Here is a 19241-nt window from a genome sequence, read left to right as displayed (position 1 = left end):
AAAGAATTACAGAGGTTTCAAAGGAAATGTGCAGAAACCATGCGGCTGAAACAGAATAAATTATGCTTAAAATCAAGGAAATGTCCTAATAAGTGAGAAATGCACCAATTTCTCTGAGAGCTTTTCCCCCTGCTTTTACCACCTGTGTTTATTTTTGTTTTTTATTTTACTATGTGGTACAACAGCTGGTTCTTCCACACGAAAAAGTTTACAGTAAGGCCAAAGTTTTAAAGGATTTTTAGAATTTCTGAAATTTTCTAACTTCAGACCACTTTAGTAAAATGTGTAGGTGTACTTCTCTGTCTGTACAACAAGAAAACATGGTTCTGGAGCAGATGTTAGAATTGTTCCCTGACAAACTACAGATCGAACATTTCATCCAGTCACCAAGCAGAGCCCCAAGCACTGGCAGAAGTGTTCCCACCTTGAACCAGTGGAGTGAAATGAGTCCCTGCACTCAGCTGGATGACATGTCTCATTTTCCATCTGCAACGTGCTGTATTCAGAGAGGAGCATTTCTAATTTTTTGTCTCCCCGTAGCTGTATGCCAGGTGAATCTGCAAGCTTGAGTGGTGTGGCTTGGCTCCTTGCTTTCCAATGAGCTCTTCCCTTACTTATCAATGCCCATTGCCTGCACATAGACGTACTCCAGCAATGTAAAATACTTCTGGTCTGCTAATTTTAGGCTATTCTTTTTTTACCAGTTTCCCCTTGGAAACACTCACACAAAACCCCTACTTGAACAGCCTGGCCCAAAACCTCAGAAAAGCTGGTCCAACAGAAGGTACCAGATTTTTACGCCTTCTTTGCCAAACCACAGCTATTAATCAAATATCTGACAGGATCTTCACGTAGTCACCTGTTTCAACACTTGCTCATTCCCTTCAAGTCCTTCTGGAGAAAAGGCATTTCCACCAATTTCAGGCAGGCAAATACGTCTTAGATTAAAGTTTATCTGAAGAGGCGGAAAGTATTTTTCTACACAGTTGTTCTGTTTGCTGGATTTTCCTCTTCTGAGTCTGGTTTCTTTAATTTACCATATACTCATACTATCTAACCATACGTGAAGCTCCCTGTGTCTTCTGAACTTCCCTGGAGAACTGTGGTAGTCACAGTAATAACATTCATGATATGAGATCATCTGGCCTGTTATGGAAGAAATATGTAATTCCACAGGAATTTTATTGTAATTTAGCATGCATTTATGTCTGCTTATTTGAAAGTTTATCTGGATAATGAATTGTATCCCTTAAGCATTCCATAATAGTTCTTATTTTAGTAATAGTATATCTTCAGTGCATTTCTAATACCAAAAAGGCCTTGTCAAGCAAAATGATCAAAACTGAACGTAGTTTCCTCAGTGTAATTTAGCCCAAATTTGAATTCCTTTCTAGCTATGTATTTTAATTATGCAAACTAGGGACTCAAAACAATTTTCCACTGTTAAAGGAAAGCACAACAGATTTTCCCAATGTTGAAAAATGCAAATCTCCTCAACCTTTGCTCGGCTCCCAGACTTACTGTATTTTGATGCATGTTTGTCCTTGAAGCTCTGTCGTACAGCATGCATAGCATCGCCTCTCACAAAACCAGGATCTCGCTGTCCTGAGTTTGATTTGTAAATATGTAGTTTGTTTTTTGTAGCTCATGAGTAAGCTATAGCTACCATGTTGTAACGTGTGATCCCTGGTCATCTGGTCTGTGTTTAGAAAGAGGTTGAGCTTTTTCTCACGGAAGACTAATGCGTTTGAAACCACTGAGTCAAAATGAATTATGAGCCTGTTCTCAATGCTCCCTGTCCATAGCGTAACGCTAACCACTGTGCCCAGTTAGGGCTCTTACGCTGCTGAGATTGCACATGACCAATGTTACCCCGTGTCACTTCACACACTGCAACCTATTGTCTCCCCGTGTTCCCCCCCGCCAGCAGCCGCAATCACGCCTTCCCCATGGCCACACGGATTGTTTTCCTTCAGACTCCAACAATAAGTCAATTAGAGCAGGATTAGCCTCTGGGAAATGAAACCAGTTACTCCTCCTCTCCCAGGATGAGGACCTTAAATGATCTGCCTGAACATTTTGATTTCCTTCCTTTGTTTTTCCTGCAATCCAGCGAATCCCTTCTCTTCTAATTAGCTTGCCAGTAGGCATCTATCAAATGCTTCTCTCGTTAACTTACCGCCAGAAGAGCTCTTTGTAGCATCTTGTCAGGGTACAGCCAAGTTTGGTGCCTGGTAGGGCTGGAAAGCAAACAAACAACTCCCCCTACCCCCAAAAAAATCTCTGCCTGACTCTGTGCTGAGTTTCCACATAGGAACGGGCTCATTTTCCTCCCTGGCTGAAGCTCTCGTTTTACTCTGCAGGCAATTGGGAAGAATCATGGTGGAGTCCTTTTTTCTAAACACCGGCACACCAGTGTTTAGACAAGGGGACTACACTTCTGGTCACGGTTTTAATTTCCTGGATTAAGACAGGCAAAAATGTGGTTTGCCAGTATAAATGAGTTTGGGCCTTGTTCTGTGTTAAAAGGTAAGCAAATTCAAAATATCAGCCAGCCTGCTGTGCCTAGAATTTAACAGATCAGCACCAGCTCCTTGCCATCCCATCCAACCCTCACCCCAGCCCCAGGAAAACCAAATCCTCCTCCCGTCAGCCAGGCTGGTCTTGAGGGCCGTTGTCCCAATGGAGCATCATTTGTGCTGGAAGGCCCTTGGGGTTATGAATCGCTCAAATTCAGTTTCCCACGAGCCTCTGTACCCCCAGGAGCGGCAGCTGAGACCAGGAGCAGCAGCTACAGGAAAGGCATGGAAAGAGCCAGGGAGGCACTCCAGCTGTGAGCACAGCTGTGTGAGGTCTCCCTGCATCCTCTGCTGCTGCCCCAAGCCATGCAGTGGCTTCTCCATGGCATTTAGGACTTCTGCACTCACGTTACATATGAGATGCATGATGCAGGTTTTGCTGCAGGGCCACAACCATCAATAAGCAAGAAGAGGAGGCAGAGCATGACAACAAAATCTGCTGGCAAATGAGTTTGTGAGGAGCTGTAAGAAAAAATCCTGGAAAGACCCTGGGGCCTGGCTGTGGACCCCTTTTAGGAGATTCCTCTGAGCCCTAGAAAATGCGCATCTTGTTTCCAAACAAATCACTGTAACTGTAGTGCTATGAAAACCTGGGTGTAATGTGGGCCTCGATTTATGCAAAGAGCATAGCAGAAGAGTTTTAGATAGAGTTTAGAGAACCACAGCATGGATTTTTGCATGCAAGGCTGTTGAGAAAATCTATAGGTTCTCAAATCTGGAAATGCAGCTTCTGCTTTTAGCTTGTCTACCTGCTGTCTGCTGCCTGCAAGGAGCCTGCAGATTTAGCTGAATGCTCTGGGTGCTTTGCTTGGTACCGTGCTCTGAATTGCACACTCATGAATCTTCATCTTCTGAACTGCAAAACGTGTCCTATATTTTAAAGTTAATAAAGCAAATATCTGTCGACAGGGAATGAGAGGTTCATGTCAGGTGGAGCCAGTAAGAGAGACAAATGTAGAGATGTGCATGCAGAAAACATTCAGGCAGTCACCAAGCACCACTTAATTGACTCCGATGATGGCTTTGCGCATGGCATTCAGCAGTGCTAGCGCCCAGCGCGGCTCTCCCCACCAAAGAGCTCCCAGCCGTCCGGGCTGGACTCGCCGTGCATCAGGCTCTTCTCGGCATCCTCCTCCTGGCAGCGGGGCTGTGATTAACAGCCTGGCCAGGCTGAGCCAGGGGCCTCTTGATAAATTCAGTGCTTTAGAACAAAGCCATCATTCTCCAGAGCAGTTGAATGTGCCGTAATGAACTGAAATAAGGCAGAATGTAAAAGCAGGGAGATACAGGCACTCTGCTGGAAAGCAAAGTCATTAAAAATAATGAGCAGTCTTTCACTTCCTTCTTTTTATTAACTTTCTGCAGAGGACAACCTGGCACTTTATTTTTAACACAGTCTCCACTTTACTAATATCCGTTAGACAGATGGCTAAAATTTTTCCACAACATGCCCCACAATATTTAGAAAAACAGTAAAAAAATAAAAGGCAAAACTGAGCGCCCCCTCCCCAATTCCTCTTCTCTGTATTCCTCAGCCGATTATTTTTTCAATAACCTCTCTGAATTCAACAACTCCTGCCATGCTCTGTGGTGATCACATGAAAAGCAGTGCACAAAGGTGCCATGTCCAGCAGAGTTTGAAGCATGCGTATACTAACCATCAGTAACAATTAGTGAAAATTTGAATGAATGAAGTTTTGCAAGCTCTTCCTTGGGATGGAGGTGTGTCCGAAACCACTGACAGAGTCCCAGCATCCCGGTTCGGGCTGAGTAAATCGGTCTTGCCCTGCAGAGCAGGGGCGATGTGGGTGACAGGACCCACCAAGCATGGCACAGCTCGGGCTGCTTTCGAAATGGCTGCTCAGGCATGTCTTCCTGGCCCTTAGAAAGGTCTGCTCACCAGAAACCAGGCTGTTAATTGCTCTAGCAGCTCTCTCTTCCCTTATAACCGCAGAAACCTTCAGCCCTTGCTCGGAACCGGAAGGTCTGATCCTGCCCGCATTCCCTGGACCAACGCTGCCCTCGGGCTCCTCTGCCCACGCCAGCTGCCCAGGCTTGTAATGCAGAGATTGCCCTTTGTAGACACTACGGTACTGAGTACGGTGAAGATTAAGCTTAGTTACAAGCAACGTTGAAATATGCCATTACTATAATCAGACATGTGGCTCAAATCATTGCCCAAGATCTTAAGAGCTGTCGAGTAGGATTTAGGCTTCTAATTTACACTCGTAGCTTGTCTTCGTTGCAGCTTTAAACTGAATTTTTTATTTATTACTGCGATTCTACCACCTGGGTCAGGGCCTCCTGGGCTCCTAATATCCAAAGCAGCTCCCCCAGCCCCCTGGGTGAGATGGGTCCCTGCTGCCCCCCGAGCCGGGCTCTCAATTTCTGCCAGTTCCCTCCATGCACCCATGCACAGCACCTCTGCACTTGGATCGCAAAAATCTGCAACGAGGCCAGAAATGAAAATTTAAGAAGGGTGTGAGATAAACTGAATGTAGCATCAAAATAAATAAGCAACGCATTTGCATCAGGCTTGAGAAGGGGGTGGGCAGGGAGGGGGAGGGAACTGGCTGGAGATGGGGAGTGATATCGCACAGCCCTGCAGTACCTGCTGGCTACAGCTCGAAGCACCGGGAAAGCCTCGGAGGTTTGGGTATGGTGGGCAAACGGAGCCATGAGTGGCACGTTAGTGCTTTCCAGGTCTGCTCAGGCATGTACGCCCCAGCTGAATTTAGCATCAGCAGACTGCACCAGCCCTGCAGCCACAGGGGCCCCAAAGACACCCGAAGAGCATCCTTTACAAGCACCTTCACAAGCGGTTGCACGGCCATTTGGGGACTATGGTATGATGGTCTAAGAATTTTGTATAACTTGCACAGTCTTTGTGATTTCTCTGGTGCAAACATTCAGAGAAGTGACTGAAATACTGTGCCTGCCCTCGGATTTTGGCCCAAAAGCTGAAGTGGAGTAATTGATGGTAATGTTTATCCAGACGATTTCAACTGGTTTTTTATGTTGCTTTGAAACGTCAGTTCCTCTGTACCTTACAAACACTGGATTGTGTCTCACATCAGTTAATTCATGATGAATCACTGGCTACTCTTAGTCTCCCTCTCCTGACACATTTGTGAGTAAACTGTGATTTCTGCTTACTCAAAGCTCTTGCCAGCGCTTAGCGGAAGGAGTAAGCTGTAATGCAGGAGGAAACAATTTCAAAACCATGCGCTGAGGACGCATCTGCCATGTGCCTTTCTCTGAGGTGCATTTGTGGCTGGGGCTGCTCAGATGTTTCTGTCGGTGGCAGGTCTGGTCTAAGCAACGCCCTGCCCAGGTCGCATCCCTGACCCCAGCCCGCTTGCACGCCCCTGCTAGCACCACCAAGAGGTGACACCGGCCAGGAGCACATGCTGCTGCCTCCCAGTAGGGCAGCACACTGGGGATGCCGAGACCCACATCCCCCTGACGATGGCCTACAACATTTCTCAGCTTGCCCCGTGGACCCAGGTCATCTCTTAAGTATTTATAGTCCTTTTGATCTGTTGTTGCCAGAGGAGGCTGAGGTTGGTGGTGGGAGCCTGAGGGACGGGGCTTTTACAGGCACAGCTCAGCTCCTAACAAACCCAAAGCATGTGCTGGATGAGGACGGCTCTCAAGTCATTGCTTTTCAGCCCAGCTTGTTTTCAGTCCTTCTCCCACATTAAACACACGTATTCCTGCAGAAAAATTCCCACTACTTGTCCCAGTGTTTTGTACAACCAAATCAAGTCAACGCGGCATTTTCCTACACTACCGCGGTGCAGCTCCCCATTGTTCACAGCAGCCATGTTAGTCTGGATTTACACGGCTGTCACGAAGACCTAGCACTGATCACCTGATAACAGAACAAATATTTAATTCTGGGTTTGTTGCAAATATTTGCACTTGACCTGTGTTTCTTCGTTGTAACTCATAAAATGCATGCTGTCATTTCTGTCAAGGAAGGTCTGGTGACTTTTTCAGGTTACCTTCCAGTGGGATTTCTCTCTGAGTTTGCTATCCATACTAGTGGCTAGTTTTACAGCCACTTCCAGCAGCAGCAGAATGGACAGGACCATACACAATCAGTAGGTCTGCATTTCATATCAGATATTCAGTTTTCCAAGTTAAATATTTTTAGAATTTCCTATTCGTATCTGCATTTATATATACAGCTATGTGTAAAGATTATGTCTGTCCTGGTTGGGCCTGAGTCAAATTTCCAAAAATCTTGAACTTTTCATGAACAGCATGAAACAGCAGAGCCTTTGTTTCAGTCATTTCACTACAGAAGGCCAGAGGAAATTCAATTAAGAGAAAAATATTCATCATGCTTGTGTATCATCATATACTAGTCTTCTTCCTCCTGTTCTACAAATTGCTGTGGGCTATGCTGGTATACAGGGTATACACCAGCTGAGGATTTGTTTTTATAAATCCCTTTTGGGTTTGCACTCCAGCAGGGCCCGTGCCAGTGACTATCTCTGACAGCCCAAAAGAGATATGAACTGTAATTGATTGTGCCCCTGCGAGCTTTTCTTCCTGTTTGTCTGTGTGTGTGTGTGCGCGAGAGAGATCGTCTTTTATCTTTTGCCAAAAGCGGCTTTAATTCAGCACTGAGCTTTTCTTCTTCATGCATGTTCCCAAATGCTGCAATGTTTTGTGTTTCCAGGGTGGGATCAGCAAAAGGCAGCTTTCAGAGAACATCTTGCTCCGGAAATTTCAGAAAGCAGCCTTTTTTCCTTAGAAGAGAGGTGAGGGAGGCAGCAGAAATGATGACAGAGCTCAGTTTTGATGACGTGGAGGGAATGGCACTGCTGCACCGCGCTGGGCCCTGTGCCGTGCCGAAGGGCTCCAGCAGCGGAGCTCTGCCAGGTCCTGCTGAGGCAGTTAGAGAGGACACAGCTTCCCCTCTTTCTGTCCCTGACCTTCCCTTCCTCTGCCGGAGGTCCCCATCCCAGTACGGGGTGCCACGGAGTAGAGGGGGCTGCATTTCACACCCAGCCTGCCAGCCGGTGAGGAGGAGAATGGTCTCTTCACTGGGCTGTGAAGCGCAGTGGAAGGATGTGAACCACTTTCCCCGCTGCCACATCTCCCCGAGAGGCCGTGGGGTCTGGAGAGATGTGCCGTTCCTCAGCCTGTGCCTGCTCCCCTCACCATCGCTCCCCTGGGCCTGGGCGCTGCAGTTACGTGTTGGCTTGCAAAAGTGGCTCATATGCCCCCCCCAGACTGTAGCTGTCCTCCACTTCTGCTCTAATTCGCAATTTCCAGCTTGAGCAGACCTGTGCGGATAGAAACTGATATCAGGAATAACATCCGCTGGAAGTGAACGGACTATGTATGATGCTGTCCACAAGGGGGAAAGGAATAATGGTCAAAAAATATTTGGCCACAGTTTTGAAAAAGCAGTGACACAGAACTCAGGACATTCATGCCTTTTCCTGATTCTGGTCCAATTTTACCCTATAGTTCTCTTAAAAACTCATAAATTGAGTAATTACAAATCACACACTCTCTTAGTGCCTGTGAATTAGAATCATAGAATCATAGGACAGCCCAGGTTGGAAGGGACCATGAAAGATCATCTCGTCCAACCTTTTGTGGGAAAGGGAGCATAGATGAGATTATCTAGCACCCTGTCCAATTGCATCCTGAAAACCTCCAGTGACGGGGACTCTGCCACATCCCTGGGAAGGTTATTCCAGTGAATGATTGTTCTCACTGTAAAAAATTTCTTCCTTATGTCAAGATGAAACCTCTCCTGGTGCAACTTGTACCCGTTGTCTCTTGTCTTCTCTATGTGGCTCCTTGTGAAGAGAGCACCTCCATCTTCTTTGTAGGTGCCCTTTAAGTACTAGAATACTGTGATGAGGTCCCCCCTGAGCCTTCTCACTTGAGAAGAGACGGCTCAGGGGGGACCTCATCACAGTGTTCTCTTCTTAAAGGAGAAGAGACTTAACTCCTTCAGTCTTTCCTCAAAGGGCAGGTTCTACAGCCCTTTGATCATCTTTGTGGCCCTTCTTTGGGCGCTGTCCAGTCTGTATGCATCTTTTTTGAATTGTGGGGACCAGAACTGGACACAGTACTCCAGATGTGGCCTGATAAGCGCTAAGTAGAGTGGGGTGATCATGTCTCTATCTCTGATAATAACGCCCCTGTGGATGCAGCCCAGGATCCAACACTGCTTGTTGTTCACCAGGACCCCCAGGTGCTTTTCAGCAAGGCTGCTCCCCAGCCACAAAGACCCTAGCCTGTACTGGACTCTTTGGTTATTTTGTCCCAGGTGCAGGACCTTGTACTTGTCTGTCTTTGTTAAACTTCATACTGTTCTTGCTAGCCCACTCTTCCAGACTGTCCAGGTCTGTCTGTAAGATGGTCCTCCCTTCTGACATGTTCACCTCACCACCCAGTTTAGTGTCGTCAGCAAACTTGATGAGAGTGCTTTCAATCCCATCACCCCAGATCATTTAGGAAGAGATTGAACAGGAGTATTAGGAGTTGTCTCCAATGTAGAGAAATATTCAGACTTTCATTTTATTCTGAGGCTAAAGAGACCATTTTGCCTCAGTCCCTCAGGAAGTTTATGGAGCAGATCCTCCAGGAAGCCATTTCCAAGGACGTAAAAGATGGGAAAGTGCTTGGGAACAGCCAGAGTGGGTTTGCCAGAGGTGATGACCAACCTGATAGCCCTCCGTAATGAGATGGCTGACAGTCGGACAAGGGGAGAGCAGGACATATTGTTTACTTTGACGTTAACGAGACTTTCTACAGTATCTTTATAGCCAAACTGGTGAGATATGGGCAAGAGACTTGGACTACAGGATAGGTGGAAATTGGCTAGATGGATGGTGACCAGCAAGACTAAGGATGATGAGCAGCAGGGCAAAGTCCATCCGGTGTCTGGTTAATAGTGGCATCCTCAGGGATCAATACCGAAGCCAGTACAGTTCAACATCTTTATTAGAAATCTGGGCAACAGGATGAGGTGCACTCTCAGTGGTTTTGCAGATATCAAATTCCCTTATTTTCAGCACTTGTGAAACCAGGTTTGGCATACTTTGTCCAGTTTTGGTCCTCTCCAGTACAAGAAAGACATTGACAAAGTGGAGCAAGTGCAGGAGAGGGCCACCAGGAGCTGGTCAGGGGCTGGAGCACAAGGCGTATAAGGAGAGGCTGGGAGAGCTGGGCTTGTTCAGTCCAGAGAAGAGGTGGCTTTGGGGGGACCTCACTGCTGTCTACAAAAATTTAATGGGGGTATAGAGAAGAAGAAACCATACTCTTTTTGGAAGTGCATGAGGCAGCAGACACAACTCGCAACACAGAAAATTCCAATTAGATAGTAAGACATAATTTTTTTTCCCTGCTATGAGGGTAGTCAAACACCGGAGGACGGTGCCCAGAGACTGTGGATTGTCCATTGTTGGAGATGTTCAAAACTCAACTATACGAGGAGATCCTGAGCAACCTGATCTAGTTGGCCTTCTAGTTGGAAAGCAAACTAAGAATGGAGGGCTAGGGCTCTGCATTTTCTGTGGCATCTTTCATTCATAGCTTAATGATTTTTCCCCCTCATTGCTGTATAGGGCCAAGAATCAGTGCCTGTGGGGCCTGACTAGAAAAACAGCCATTTGAGGATGTTTTCTCTGCTACAGTTACAATTTTGTTGCTTCTGCTAATGAAAAAAACACAATGATTGTATTAAATGCCCTGCAGAAGCCTAAATAAATTTTATCAGTCTTAAAACTTTTATCAACCAACCTTACTTTGTTAAAACATCCCTGTTAAAATAGCTTGAAAAATGATACCAGGTGAGTCTGACGAGCTGTTTTCCATAAAAACATATCAACTGGCATTGCTAATAGCATTCTCCCACAAAGAGAACTCTTTATCAGTAACTCTGATGTTTTGCCCTGGATTCATGGTAAGCCCAGAAGCCTACTTTCAGATCACTGTATTTATGCCTTTAAAATAATGGCGCACAAATGAGCTTTCTTACAGACCTCTGGAAACATAAGCCAAAACTTTCCCAGTTGGGTGCCAAAGATAGCACATTTAAATAATGTCTGCAAAGGCCATGGGAATGGCAGATGCTTAAAATTAGGTCATGTTTATTTATATGTTGAACATGGGTTTAGGCAACTAGCTTCTTATTTGAAAATTATACAAGTGTGAACAGCTCACTTCCAGACAAGCATGGTTGTGCTTGTGATCATTCGCTTTGCTTATATGTAAAAACCTGCTAAAAGTGGGTGTAGACAGCAGGAACTCGTTCAGCGTGGCCGTGCCGGCAGGGGAGGGCAGGGTTGCCTCCACTGCCAGGTGTCAAATGCAGCATCAGACAATAGCGGAGGTGTGGAACAACGTACAAGATGAAGATGCACCTGCGTGGGAATTTGCCACGGAGCAGGTCTGGGATGGAGATTACATGGCATTTGAAGGAAGAAATACAGAGAGGGAGGGAGAGGGAGAGACGGAGAGAAGGAGAATAACCCTTAAAGTTAGATTTAAAGTGGGAAAATTATAAATCCCGCCAAGCCCTACTAAGCTACCGCTGCTGAGGACAGGGCTGTCCCTGAGTTCAAACCATCTCACTTGCTGCCACTTACACTGCCATCAAAGCGTGCTTTTCCAACTGGCTACATCCTATCTCCCAGGGCAGGACCTAAACATTGCCACAACACATCCAACTGAATCTCATACGTAGTATCAAAAATTACAAGTGCATTGCAATCAGCCTGTGTTGGTCCTGGCCAAAATCCATAGGAAAGAAATTCACAGCAAATGTCTTTGCAGTGCTGAGGGCGGGAGGTGAGATTTTGAAGATGATCTAAGTACATGCCTCAGCAGGGCTGATTTTCCTGGGCCGGCTGCCGTGCTCATGTGGGCACACCACGTCTGATAGCCAAACAAGCTTGTTCAGAACAAGCTGGGCGTCTCTGCACAGCCCTGCTTTATCACACAAGCTTTGCATTTAACATTGGTTCCTGAATGCATAAGTCATTTTTAAGTGGTATTTCTGGCCAGAAATGGAACATATTTAGACACCAAATTCATATTTAAATGACTGGGAATTAGGTGTCTAAACACCTTTGAAAATCTGGTCCTATGGCTTCCATGTCACTGAAATGCACCAGTAAGTCCTAGCCAAAGGACTAGTCTGATCTTGCCATCTATTGATAGAAACCCATGGCTACAGCTGGGAATGTATTTTCTTTACAATCTTTTTCAGGCACCTGAACGGCTGGAGTCATTCAGTCTATGAAAATCAGCTCCTGCCTTCACTGAAACGAACAGCTAGCGTTTACAGTGTATCTCTATTCTCCCTTGACAGGCTAAAAAAAGGCTTTGCCTCCTTTATTGTTTCTAAAACAATAGGACCCAGGGAAGCAACTGTTTCTAATATTGGACAATACATTTACCCCCAAAAGACAAGCAGTTTGTAAAGTGGGATGCCTGCTCTGTCTCCAGTGCCCAGTTTGAGGGCATGATTTTCAAGAGGTGAGTTCTGCAGTTCAGGCCTCTTTCAAGTTTCTCAACTTGGTTGCCGAAAAAAACAAATAGCCAAAACTGTTCATAGTTGGTTTTTTTTTTTTTTTTAAAAAGTCTAATAAACTATCTGGGGGCTAAGGGTAGGGGAGGTCATTTCCAGCCATCCTGTGCTTCTGGAGCCTCCATTCTTCCCCACCGTGTTTGTTCCCGGCCTTGCCTCTGGAGATTATGTACCTGCTCTGCAGTGGCCACCTTTCTTATGCCTAATTTACCAAGCCATTTTTTTCATGCTTAATTCAGAAAGGAAAGAATTTTTGGACCATAAGACCTCACACAAAAAAATCACAGAGGGAGGGAGGGAGGGGAAGCAGTCTGGCAAAGGGATGGATCAGAAGCAATAAAAGTGCTTTTCTTTCTCCATCATCTAGGGAACTCATGACTCTTAATGTGGGAGGACTGAAACTCGCTATGTAGTCCTGAAGTTAATTTAAAATATAATCAACAAAGTACTTAAAAGAATGAACCTCTGCCAAATGAGTAAGCCATTAAAATATGCCCAAAGTATGTTATATAAGCAGAGTTTAATGCAACTGATGGTAAGAAAGTATTTGGAGTCGCTAAGTCTGTATGTACCACAAATCAAAGTGTTGTGTAATTAGAATTATTTTGTCACCATCTTGTGGGACATTAGGGTAACATCTGGCATGCTCCTGATTTCAGCTTGAGTTCACTATGTGCTGAAGAAAATGGTTAGGAAGTGATTGCTCTAAATATTACACTGGTGTCAGTGCACACGATACTGTAAAATGAGGATTTTAGAGCTCCTGCAGTTTTACGGTGCTGCTGAGCAAACTTTCCTGTTTGCAGGCCAAATATTTCTCCCAAAGGCTGTATGCAGATTCTTATAAAAGTTGGCACAACAAAGCGGGAAGAGAAATCAGATTGCTAACATAAACAGTTTTGTCTCTGTTTCAGCCATCTGATTTCAAATGGTTTCCTTAAGCCCTAATTTATTACTTCAAGTTCAGAAACTGTGCCTAGTCTGAAGATGCTTGAGAAATACACTCCCTCCCTCCATCGGCCCAGGCAGTTGCTGTCTGATGCAAACTCTTCTGGGTAAATGTGAACCAGATGTTCCCCAGTCCTGACTTGTGAACTTCTGTCCCGGGCTTCTACCTTGAGCCAGTGCGAGTCGGTCGGAGAGCTGCACGGCGGCAAGGGTCTGTCTGGGTAAGCGCGCTGCTCCAGACCCCCGTTCGCTGAGCTGTCACAGCGCTCCTCCTTTGCTGCCCATGACCACCAAAATACAGAGCAGGCTCTCTCCAGGGCCACTGTACAGCACCCAGCACAGCAAAACAGATTTGTAGCGATCAAACACGCCGCGTTGCAGGTTTCTAAGAGAGGTGCCAAGCCTGCACGGGCTCATTACGGCAATCCCTCCGTGCCAGCTCTGCCCGTGGATGCCTTGCAGCCAGCCCTCCTGCTGCTGCTGTGGTAGCTGAGGACGTCGTATCTGAGAGGTCTGTGACAGCGAAATCTGGAGTCAGATTGTATTTCCCAACTGTTAATAAAATTTCCCCTGGAATAAAAGTAGAGGAGCTGGCGCCACTTTATGTTACTCAAAACCACAAATTTCCTCTCCCTCTCAATCTGCCAGAGTTACAGACTCTTTTGCAACTTCTTAAAAATTCAAGATGTTTTCCTCAAGTGAGCATCCCCCTCCTTCAAAATGCACTGAGGGAAAATTAGTGATCCCATTTAGCATTGCTGTTAATGAGGAGAGGGAAGGGTGATAGTGAACCAGCACGACAGCCCCATGCATGGAAATACATTGGCAAGTATTTCATCTCTGCATCTCCCCTGCGTGACGATGTTAAAGTTTTTTGCAGCAAATGTCAATAGGAATGATGCTCTGCAGCCGAGGTGAAGAGCGTAAGTTGTGTGCGAGAGGGATGAGGAGGGTCTCTCCACTCTCAGCCTCAGGGCTGCTCCGGGGCCAGTAAATTAAACAGGGCTGGGGCATGGGATAACTTTTGCCTTGCTGGCTGTGGCATTAAATTGTCGCCATGTTTCTTGGTGCTGTTTTGGCCTGTACCACTCTCCAGACAGCGTGTTTCAGAGCAGCACGCACCAGAGGCTCTCTGCAGCAAGCAGGGACTCCTGCCTCGGAGGGGGGATTTATACCTATAGACGTATGGAGATGAACTATGTTGTGCCACTACTTAGTAGGGTAGATGTAGCCATGAGGGCAAGATTTTATTTGATGCCTGGCAAGACCTGTTTAATATTTCTTGTCTGGATTGATAGTCACATTTTCTTGTTAACAAGTACCTTTGACTCTAATGCAGGTACATAGGGAGCTGGATGGGAAATCATCAAACAGATTATTTCCCAGTTTTTAAAAGCATATGTCACCTTACGTCTGTCATTGTTCAGTGTGTTACAGTCCTCCTGCCCTGAGGCCTCCCACTGTACAGGACATTACCAAATAGTCCACTGATGTCAGCTGGAGCCTCTTGTTATTATGGTAACGAACTTGCAAAATTTGTTACAGGTAATAAATGCTAAGAACAGTCAAGAACCCTAAACCAGACAATCGGAGATTTGAAGAAGACATCCTTCGTATTTGATTTGTCTTGCTATTTCCAATAGGGTGAAAGACAGGTGCTCCTGAACTTCAGCAGGACAGAAGGAGATCTGTCCTGAGCAGGACACAGCAGATACCCCAGTGCTGAGCCTCGGAGGTGCCCTGCCATGTCGTGTGAGCCACAGCTGCACACAGGACACCCAGGTGCCTTGACAGTGCCTGCAGAAAGAAATAGGGCTCAGTTATGAGATTGACAGAGGGCACTTCTGGGGAACCAGCTTCCACGTTGCCTCTAGGTGATGCTAAGGCATGAGCTCTACACTGACCACTGAAGTCCATGCTGGATGGAAGCAGCTCCCTCCTTTACGGCTCTTGGATGAGCCCTTTCCTGATGACAAAGGATCAATGCAGTATCACTGGAGCAAGGACTGGGTCAACCAGGTCAGTGCAGAAAACTAAATCACTTCCCAGCCGAACAAGCAGGGGTTTTATATATGCAAGGGAGATTCTTTGACATGCTCTGTAATACAGCAATTAGGAGCACGCTCTTTGTAGGAAGAAGACCTAGGTTTGAGACTCTCATCTGCTAGTTGCAGCTGTGTAGGGATGACAGCCTGTCTCCTGCATGTGAAGAGATCATTTTAATGTCCTCATATCTAATATTCTGATATTTTTAGCTCATACTTGGCACGGTGTTGATCACATCGTTTAGCTTTGGTTCATATGGTAAAGGCAGTTTGAATTAGCAGCACAGTATACAACTAGATAGACCTTTAAAGCAAAATATGCCCTCAGATGTGCATGAAATTTCTGCTTTCAGAGTAATTCTTGTGTAGCAATGGGGAATTTAACTGGCAACATTTCTAATTAGACAGAAATTTTAAATAGCAACTCCCGATTAAAAAACCCAGAAGAGTTACTGTGTTACACCATTTCTCCTGTTTTCCTATTAGCAATAGCATATTTTGAAAAATAACCACGTGCTTTGTCCTGGACAAAACACTAGAGGAAGACACGTGGCCAGGAACAAATGTCAAAAAACCCCACAGCCTGAGGTCTCAGACGTGGGGAACTGGATCCCCACACTAGATCCATGCACCAGCGTAGAATTACACGCGTATTACTGGGATTCAGTGAAGGGCTAGAAATACACCCTGGTATGGCGACTTGTGGGATCAGAGCCAGAAGTCTTTTATTGTACTGAACAGTGGTCACACCAATTCACATAAAATGTTTTGTAATGTACCACATTACAAAAAAACCAAAAAACTTTACCAAGTTGCTTCTTATGCTTGTGCCGACTTCTGCCTTCTGACATAGAAAATGCCACAGGCTTGATGAGGAGTGTGTATGTGGGAGGGCGGGTAGAAATATTTAAATACACAGTTGTTTGAATGTGTGTTTCTAGGGCAATAACATTAAAATATACTACCTCACTTCTTTAGCGAGTAAAGCAGAAAGAAAAAATTCTGAAGAACTAATTTCTCCAAAAGAAGGTTCTTTTGGTTAGAAAAGTCAGGCTCATCCAAAAGATATGAAACAATGTTTGTGATGCAGAGAGAAAAAGACACCGCACAGCACGGAATCGCCTGCAGATTTATATTTTTATTAAAATGTTATGATTCTTACAGTTTGTATATAATTTATTATGGCAGTAACAACACAGCGCTGATAACAATGGTGGGGTTTTTGTTTGATTATGGGCTAGGTAAAGCTTTTCAGGTAGCCAGAAGCTACCAGTATCTCCATTTTAGAGATAAAGCCTTCCCTGTCCCTCTGCTTAAACAGGGTGTAAGTTACTGCTGGAAACAGTGCTCCAGAGTTCACTTCCTTCGCTGCTTTGAAAATATTCTGATTGTTGAATTTCATATGAAGCAATGCTGTCGACAGCTGGCCAGGCAAACACATTGCAGGAGGGTGTACTTCCAATCCAAAGAAAATCTCCCTCTTTTATGCCTGCCTATCTGCATTCTCCATAGATCCGTCTCAAAATAATCCCTCTGAGTAAATATTTGGCAGCATAATATGAAAAATATACCTGGCCACGTAAGAAAGAGCAGCAACGAATCTCTAATCCTGGCATGGAAAAGAGGACTTTAGAAGTAAAATAATCTCTTTTTTACTGTGCACTTTCTAATACGGCTTTTATGTTAGCACACAGGTTGTGTGTTTTCCCTTTGAGGTAACAACTACGAATTTATTCCTTTTCTTCCCTTCTCTCTGTTGCAAGCAGGAATTTAGTTGAGGAACTGGGGACCGTTACTTTTCTGGCAAGAGTAGTAATAAACTTAAGACAGAAAACAACAATTGAAGGGCAAAAGAATTCTTAGCTAAATACCTTGTAAACCCTGATGAAAGGGGCTACTGGTGGTAGCTTAGCCCTGTCTGAGTTACAGACCTTCCAGGAACACAAATACTAGCAGGGTTGCTGTTTTCTTTACTGAGGTGTTAAATAAATGTTTTTACAACAAGCCCTTTCTGCAAGACATTTTAAATACAAAGCATTAAAAAGAAACTTTCTGCCCTCTGATTTTACAAGCACAAATTTCAATTTGTGTTCTGTGCAACTACATTTTTAATTATCCCGGCTTCCAGAGGAACATCAAAAAACTCATGGAGAATGATGAACTGACCATGAATGTCATTACCACGATCAATGAATGACTGCCAGAGACAGCTAAAGTGCAGAAAAGGATTTCATCCCACCAGGCATAAATATATGCAGCTGCTATGAATCACTCTAGCCTTTTGCATATAGAAAATTCATGAGCTCTCCTTGAATGTTCCTTGCTTCTGTAAGTCAGACTGTAAAATAAGACCATACAGTAATTTCAAAGAGAGTCTTTCAGTATTCATAAATGCGGGGTTTTGCTTTCCAAAACAAAACAGTAATGGTGTGCAAGACAGAAATAGCTTGTTTTATTTCAGCTACTCAGAGAGAGAGTAATTCTCTACCATTTACAGCGCGGGTTGTCCCTGTTGCATGCTTTGTTTAATTATACAAATAAGATTTGAAAAACATATGTGGACAAGAAAATTTTGTTGCAGGAACAGAGATAAAACACACACACAGATTAAAGAAGGAAACATTTGTTTACGAAAAAGGAAAAGGTTCTGGATGGCAGCACAGAGTCAGACATGAGACAGATGAATGTATGCACAGCTGTTCATGTTTAAAGGCAGAATATAGACATAAATACAGTTAGATCTTTGCTCTGCTCTGCTGCTACAGTATTTTTATACAGTCAATTCAAAGGAATATCTGTCATAACTGAACACACGGAGAAATTTATCAGAAACAGAGCACAGATTGCTTCTCTAAAGCCAGGATAAACAAAGCCCAGAAAAGCCTCTCAAGAGATGGTATTGCAAAATAAACTTAATTGTGCAAAAGAAAGCCACCTTCTGTGGATGAGAAGATTAAATGTCAGATTCAACTCCAAGTCAGATAGCTTGTTCTCCTGTTTGAATAAAATACAGGTAATTTTCCCCTGCTATCATCACAGGTACTGCTCTGTCAGAAGGAAAGCCAGTATGGTGAAGCAGGAATGCACTTTAAAAGCAACACCTTACTTTTTTGATGATCTATTCAGCCTATTTCCAAAGCACACCAGAGAGAGAGAGAGAGAGGCTGATGAGGCCCTCTTCAAAGTTCTTTTTAATGCATAGATACAATGAGCCCATCTTGAAAAATCATAAATGCTCAGGAAAAGATCGCTAAGTACTACAGGAGAGCAAAGCAGGCCTTACAAGAGAGACCATGAGCTGGTCCAGAGGATACAAATGCTTCCCCAGGGTTGCTGCTCTCTAGCCTGGAGGACGTTATCCCATACTGGTTCTGCCACACTGACCTTCAGTCCTACTTTTATCTGCTTTAAGTAAGATACCATGTAACTGTTCAATACATGAGTAAGTATAAAGGCATTTAAGTGCAGCCTCTGGCATTTCATGGCTCAAGTACCACATCTACAAAACTAGAAATATGGAAGTGTATTGTGTCATGAAAGTTAATTTTTGGAAAAGGTTCTGGTGGGCTTCTTTGGAGTGCAGTTGGAAATTGATTTAACTTATAAGTAAAGCCAACATGGATTACTATGAAATCTCAACTGCAATGTTTATATATAATGCTCATTTTAATATTAATTTCCTATTTAAATATTCAATTATCTTGCTTCAAAACTATTTTTGTACATAGTTTTCCTGTTCTCTATTTTTTAAGTTAAGGTTAAAATATTACAGCATATTTCTGTTCCACTTCTAATTCGAGTTCAGTTTTGATAGCCACAGAACATCAGTTTTCAGGAATCTATTTGTTTCTTTATGGAAACAATAAAAAACAACCCCTCACACTCCTCGCTAATCTTACTTAAAGCCCTGCAAGATATAGAAAGCACTTGCCAGATAGTAATATTTTATTCAGATTCTGAATTTCTCAGGGATCTCATGTGTTACTACAATAAAACTGCAAAGACAGAAACCCATTCCTTGTTACATGTAACTTTTATTTCAGTCAACAAAACTGAGAAGTTATGCTAAACATATTTCAGGTTACAAGAGTGGAAGAAAAA

Source organism: Gymnogyps californianus, chromosome 1 (assembly GCF_018139145.2).
Source record: "Gymnogyps californianus isolate 813 chromosome 1, ASM1813914v2, whole genome shotgun sequence".
Classification (NCBI taxonomy): Eukaryota; Metazoa; Chordata; class Aves; order Accipitriformes; family Cathartidae; genus Gymnogyps; species Gymnogyps californianus.
The sequence above is the reverse complement of the archived record's forward strand: the minus strand, read 5'-3'. Positions refer to the sequence as shown.